Raw genomic sequence first — 8,182 nt, forward strand, 5'->3', positions numbered from 1 at the left:
AGTACATTTTTATATTGAAAAATATGTTCCATACTCACACTCGGTGACAGATCATATTTTCTTTGGAAATTGAAATATTTTTTATTAATAAAACATTATAAAGAACAGTTTACGGACATAATTGGCAATAAATAATTTCATTTACGTTTTCTTTTTATGTCTCTTCTGTTTCAGTTAATTGTTCGAAGAAGAAAAGAAAAAAGCGGCAACGCAAATTTTATCACTTTTTATGTTTTTAATGTATTTGTCGGAATCGAACTAAATTAGAAATGAAATAGATTTGAAATAGAACTAACTTCGAACTGATCTTGAACTGAACTAGAACTGAACTAGAACTGAACTAGAACTGAATACTAGAACTGAACTAGGAACTGAACTAGAACTGAACTAGAACTGAACTAGAACTGAACTAGAACTGAACTAGAATGAACTAGAACTGAACTAGAACTGAACTAGAACTGAACTAGAACTGAACTAGAACTGAAAACTGAAGAACATGAACTAGAACTGAACTAGAACTGAACTAGAACTAGAAATGACTAGAAACTAGAAGACTAGAACTAGAACTAGAACTGAAACTGAACTTAGAACTGAACTAGAACTAACTAGAACTGAACTAGAACTGAACTAGAACTGAACTAAGAACTGAACTAGAACTAGAACTAGAACTAGAACTAGAACTGAACTAGAACTGAACTAGAACTGAACTAGAACTGAACTAGAACTGAACTAGAACTGAACTAGAACTGAAACTAGACTGAACTCAGAACCTGAACTAGAACCGAAACTAGAACCGAACTAGAACTGAACTAGAACTGAACTAGAACTGAACTAGAACTGAACTAGACACTGAACTAGAAATGAACTAGAACTGAACTAGAACTGACTACTGAATGAACTGAACTAGAACTGAACTAGAACTGAACTAGAACTGACCTAGAACTGACCTAGAACTGAACTAGAACTGAACTAGAACTGAACTAGAACTGAACTAGAACTGAACTAGAACTGAACTAGAACTGAACAGAACTGAACTACAACTGAACTAGAACTGAACTAGAACTGAACTAGAACTGAACTAGAACTGAACTAGAAACGAACTAGAACTGAACTAGAACTGAACTAGAACTGAACTAGAACTGAACTAGAACTGAACTAGAACTGAACTAGAACTGAACTAGAACTGAACTAGAACTGAACTAGAAACTGAACTAGAACTGAACTTAGAACTGAACCTAGAACGGACTAGAACTGAACTAGAACTGAACTAGAACTAGAACTGAACTAGAACTGAAACTAGAACTGAACTAGAACTGAACTAGAACTGAACTAGAACTGAACTAGAACTGAACTAGAACTGAACTAGAACTGAACTAGAACTGAACTAGAACTGAACTAGAACTGAACTAGAACTGAAACTAGAACTGAACTAGAACTGAACTAGAACTGAACTAGAACTGAACTAGAACTGAACTAGAACTGAACTAGAACTGAACTAGAACTGAACTAGAAACTGAACTAGAACTGAACTAGAACTGAACTAGAACTGAACTAGAACTGAACTAGAACTGAACTAGAACTGAACTAGAACTGAACTAGAACTGAACTAGAACTGAACTAGAACTGAACTAAACTGAACTAGAACTGAACTAGAACTGAACTAGAACTGAACTAGAAACTGAACAAGAACTGAACTAGAACTGACTAGAACTGAACTAGAACTGAAACTAGAACTGAACTAGAACTGAACTAGAACTGAACTAGAACTGAACTAGAACTGAACTAGAACTGAACTAGAACAGAACTAGAACTGAACTAGAACTGAACTAGAACTGAACTAGAACTGAACTAGAACTGAACTAGAACTGAACTAGAACTGAACTAGAACTGAACTAGAACTGAACTAGAACTGACTAGAACTGACTAGAACTGAACTAGAACTGAACTAGAACTGAACTAGAACTGAACTAGAACTGAACTAGAACTGAACTAGAACTGAACTAGAACCGAACTAGAACTGAACTATAACTTAACTAGAAGTGAATAAGAGCTAGAACCGAACTATAACTGCTTTAACTAAAAACTCCAAGTAAAGAAAATTAAAGTTTTGGGCTATTTAAATCAGAAATCCTCTATTAAAGGGCAATTTTTCATTCCCCAACACCCATGTATTATTTGAATTTCTTATTTTGTTCTCTAATTTTTGTCAAATATTTTGCCCTCTTTATGTTCATGACAGTTTTTATTTTGGTTCGTTGTCATTTAATTTGATTTAAGTGTTGCTGTTGTTGTTTTTATTGGTGATTCTTTTCCACACCCTTCGTGTCTTTTCTCCATACAAAATTTATGGAAGAGGAAATCTTCTTTCAAGGTCACACTTTAGTGCTACAAGACAACAATTTATGTAAAAAATGTTCATACACTTCTTTTCTTTCTTGTAGCAAAAAAAATTGTTTTTGTTTGACAAACATTAAAGCAAATTTAAAATTTCTTAAGACCAAAATTATGTAATTTATGTAGGAAGAAAGAGACACACACACATACCACTGTAATAAATATAATATGAAAACAGACCTTGACATACATTTTCAACGTTTTTCTTATTTTAGTATATGTTTTAATTATGGATTTTGTTACAATATTTATTTTTTGTTTTAATCAGTACAACAAACTCTTTTGTCAAAATATTATCTTAAATATTTTCACTTTAAGAAAATTTCTTTAAATTTTAATATGTATTATATAATTTTCTTTATTCATTAATCTTTGTATAATTTTAAATGAAGAGAACCTTTAGGTTTTAAAAAATATTTATGACTAAAATTCTAAATTTTGTCATTTAAATTGAATACCCTCCAAATTGTGGAAAACTGTCAATTGCATTCAATTTGTTTTCCATACTTATTAGGGCAAAAGTGAGTTTTGGAATTATATTTGAGAAAAGTCATAAATTTGTCAGCGTCTTCATTTGAAAGGTAAACAACTCCAGACGAAATGTCAACAAATCTAAATACTATTAAGATTTTCGCATTAATATTTTTTGAAAATCTAAATAGACAGTGGGTGAATTAAGCTAAAAAATATATATATTTTAAATTATGTAAATTAATCTTTATGTATTTCTTTTTCAACTTATTTTTTTAAATTTTCGATAATTTTGTATTTTGGTATTGCGAATATCGTAAATATCATTTTTGTCCCAATGTTTTTGTAATTTTTATTTTTTTGTGAAAAATTATAAATTTCAATGTCTGCGTTTGAATGTAGACAATCATTGGATACCTAAATGTCTTACTAATATGTACAATGACGTAGTTTTTGACACCAATCATTATTTATCCAAAATAATCATGAAGAATCATGTCTACGTCATAGATTTCTTTGTTTTTAAACAAAAAACGAGCGATATATTAATAAGATTCAACAGACATGAAATAGAACAGAACTAGAATAGAAGTAGAACTAAACCAAAACTGAATTGGAATTGAACTAGAACTGAACTAGATCTGAACTAGAACTGAACTAGAACTGAACTAGAACTGAACTAGAACTGAACTAGAACTGAACTAGAACTGAACTAGAACTGAACTAGAACTGAACTAGAACTGAACTAGAACTGAACTAGAACTGAACTAGAACTGAACTAGAACTGAACTAGAACTGAACTAGAACTGAACTAGAACTGAACTAGAACTGAACTATAACTGAACTAGAACTGAACTAGAACTGAACTAGAATTGAACTAGAACTGAACTAGAACTGAACTAGAACTGAACTAGAACTGAACTAGAACTGAACTAGAACTGAACAAGAACTGAACAAGAACTGAACTAGAACTGAACTAGAACTGAACTAGAACTGAACTAGAACTGAACTAGAACTGAACTAGAACTGAACTAGAACTGAACTAGAACTGAACTACAACTGAACTACAACTGAACTAGAATGAACTAGAACTGAACTAGAACTGAACTAGAACTGAACTAGAACTGAACTAGAACTGAGCTAGAACTGAACTAGAACTGAACTAGAACTGAACTAGAACTGAACTAGAACTGAACTAGAACTGAACTAGAACTGAACTAGAACTGAACTAGAACTGAACTAGAACTGAACTAGAACTGAACTAGAACTGAACTAGAACTGAACTAGAACTGAACTAGAACTGAACTAGAACTGAACTAGAACTGAACTAGAACTGAACTAGAACTGAACTAGAACTGAACTAGAACTGAACTAGAACTGAACTAGAACTGAACTAGAACTGAACTAGAACTGAACTAGAACTGAACTAGAACTGAACTAGAACTGAACTAGAACTGAACTAGAACTGAACTAGAACTGAACTAGAACTGAACTAGAACTGAACTAGAACTGAACTAGAACTGAACTAGAACTGAACTAGAACTGAACTAGAACTGAACTAGAACTGAACTAGAACTGAACTAGAACTGAACTAGAACTGAACTAGAACTGAACTAGAACTGAACTAGAACTGAACTAGAACTGAACTAGAAACTGAACTAGAACTGAACTAGAACTGAACTAGAACTGAACTAGAACTGAACTAGAACTGAACTAGAACTGACTAGAACTGAACTAGAACTGAACTAGAACTGAACTAGAACTGAACTAGAACTGAACTAGAACTGAACTAGAACTGAACTAATAGAACTGAACTAGAACTGAACTAGAACTGAACTAGAACTGAACTAGAACTGAACTAGAACTGAACTAGAACTGAACTAGAACTGAACTAGAACTGAACTAGAACTGAACTAGAACTGAACTAGAACTGAACTAGAACTGAACTAGAACTGAACTAGAACTGAACTAGAACTGAACTAGAACTGAACTAGAACTGAACTAGAACTGAACTAGAACTGAACTAGAACTGAACTAGAACTGAACTAGAACTGAACTAGAACTGAACTAGAACTGAACTAGAACTGAACTAGAACTGAACTAGAACTGAACTAGAACTGAACTAGAACTGAACTAGAACTGAACTAGAACTGAACTAGAACTGAACTAGAACTGAACTAGAACTGAACTAGAACTGAACTAGAACTGAACTAGAACTGAACTAGAACTGAACTAGAACTGAACTAGAACTGAACTAGAACTGAACTAGAACTGAACTAGAACTGAACTACAACTGAACTAGAACTGAACTAGAACTGAACTAGAACTGAACTAGAACTGAACTAGAACTGAACTAGAACTGAACTAGAACTGAACTAGAACTGAACTAGAACTGAACTAGAACTGAACTAGAACTGAACTAGAACTGAACTAGAACTGAACTAGAACTGAACTAGAACTGAACTAGAACTGAACTAGAACTGAACTAGAACTGAACTACAACTGAACTAGAACTGAACTAGAACTGAACTACAACTGAACTAGAACTGAACAAGAACTGAACAGAACTGAACTAGAACTGAACTAGAACTGAACTAGAACTGAACTAGAACTGAACTAGAACTGAACTAGAACTGAACTAGAACTGAACTAGAACTACTACTAAACTAGAACTAAACTAGAACTGAACTAGAACTGAACTAGAACTGAACTAGAACTGAACTAGAACTGAACTAGAACTGAACTAGAACTGAACTAGAACTGAACTAGAACTGAACTAGAACTGAACTAGAACTGAACTAGAACTGAACTAGAACTGAACTAGAACTGAACTAGAACTGAACTAGAACTGAACTAGAACTGAACTAGAACTGAACTAGAACTGAACTAGAACTGAACTAGAACTGAACTAGAACTGAACTAGAACTGAACTAGAACTGAACTAGACTGAACTAGAACTGAACTAGAACTGAACTAGAACTGAACTAGAACTGAACTAGAACTGAACTACAACTGAACTACAACTGAACTAGAACTGAACTAGAACTGAACAAGAACTGAAAAGAACTGAACTAGAACTGAACTAGAACTGAACTAGAACTGAACTAGAACTGAACTAGAACTGAACTAGAACTGAACTAGAACTGAACTAGAACTGAACTAGAACTGAACTAGAACTGAACTAGAACTGAACTAGAACTGAACTAGAACTGAACTAGAACTGAACTAGAACTGAACTAGAACTGAACTAGAACTGAACTAGAACTGAACTAGAACTAACTAGAACTAACTAGAACTGAACTAGAACTGAACTAGAACTGAACTAGAACTGAACTAGAACTGAACTAGAACTGAACTAGAACTGAACTAGAACTGAACTAGAACTGAACTAGAACTGAACTAGAACTGAACTAGAACTGAACTAGAACTGAACTAGAACTGAACTAGAACTGAACTAGAACTGAACTAGAACTGAACTAGAACTGAACTAGAACTGAACTAGAACTGAACTAGAACTGAACTAGAACTGAACTAGAACTGAACTGGAACTGAACTAGAACTGAACTAGAACTGAACTAAACTGAACTAGAACTGAACTAGAACTGAACTACAACTGAACTACAACTGAACTACAACTGAACTACAACTGAACTAGAATTGAACTAGAACTGAACTAGAACTGAACTAGAACTGAACTAGAACTGAACTAAAACTGAACTAGAACTGAACTAGAACTGAACTACAACTGAACTACAACTGAACTACAACTGAACTACAACTGAACTACAACTGAACTAGAATTGAACTAGAACTGAACTAGAGCTGAACTAGAACTGAACTAGAACTGAACTAGAACTGAACTAGAACTGAGCTAGAACTGAACTAGAACTGAACTAGAACTGAACTAGAACTGAACTAGAACTGAACTAGAACTGAACTAGAACTGAACTAGAACTGAACTAGAACTGAACTAGAACTGAACTAGAACTGAACTAGAACTGAACTAGAACTGAACTAGAACTGAACTAGAACTGAACTAGAACTGAACTAGAACTGAACTAATACAACAAATCAAAGGTTTTTTTTATATATTCGTTTACAAACTTTTTTAAAAATATCAATTTTTAAGCCTTTTATATTTTTACCATATTTGTCATGAAAACATTTTCCATTATCTTTTGATATTATCCTAAATATGTTTTTATAACTACTAGCATATTTATAGGTGTTTTAACTTATACTTTTTGCCTCATAATGCTTGCATTGGCAACAAATTATTGTTTAACCAAAGTTGTAAATATTTTGTAAATTTTATTGTAAGTACTTTTGGGAATTTAAACAACTAAATAAAAAAATAAAATTGTAGTAACGGTGCAAAACCTAAAAGCATGCAACAGTTTTATTTATTATTTTTTTACATTAAAAATAGTAATAAATATTTTCGTTAAGATGTTTTTAATACATTTCTTTATTTCTTATGATTTTTTTATAACATTTATCAAATTTCTGTAATCTACTAATATGTTCAAATACACGTTTTAATATGTTTTCTTCTTATTGTTGAAGTATTTTTCAAATTATGTTTTAATATTTGTCGTAAAAACGAAAATCCATTCAATAATCCTTAAAAGGCATAAATTTAATAAATAAAAAAATAAAAATATAAACAAATAAAAATATTGAAATATGTATTGATAAATTTGCTGATAAACGAATGCATTAAAATACCGCAGGAAATAAAAGAAAATCAAATAAATAAAAACGTAATATTGGTTAAAGAATTTATGGTTTTAATCTTGATTTGTGAAAAAATAACTTTTATTTGTTTTTTATGATTTTTATATATTACTCTTGAGAGAGCGAAGAGAACGAGTTATATTTATTATCGTCGTTAAATTATTGTCATGTTCTTTGTTGTACATTTAAACCAATTTTGTGTTTTTTTATTAAATTTTGATTTGGATTATGACTATATTTGTTATTTTGATTTTGTATGGAAAAAGATTTTATTTACAAATTTTATACATTTGTATTACAATTTCAATAAATAGATATCAGTATAAGTCATTTAAATAAATATGGAAGAAATTTCATAAAATAGAAGAAAATTTAGGCGCATTACGATAAGTATCTATAAAAAGGATACTAAAATAAATTAAATTTTGGTTTATCACATTACTATATTGCATTTCTAACTTACTTGTAGTTCAGTTTTAGTTCATTCTAGTTCAGTTCTAGTACAGTTCTAGTTCAGTTCTAGTTCAGTTCTAGTTCAGTTCTAGTTCAGTTCTAGTTCAGTTCTAGTTCAGTTCTAGTT

This window comes from Lucilia sericata, unplaced genomic scaffold, assembly GCF_015586225.1.
Source record: "Lucilia sericata isolate MDLA Ls3-8-SP2 unplaced genomic scaffold, ASM1558622v1 Contig001646F_arrow, whole genome shotgun sequence".
Taxonomy (NCBI): domain Eukaryota; kingdom Metazoa; phylum Arthropoda; class Insecta; order Diptera; family Calliphoridae; genus Lucilia; species Lucilia sericata.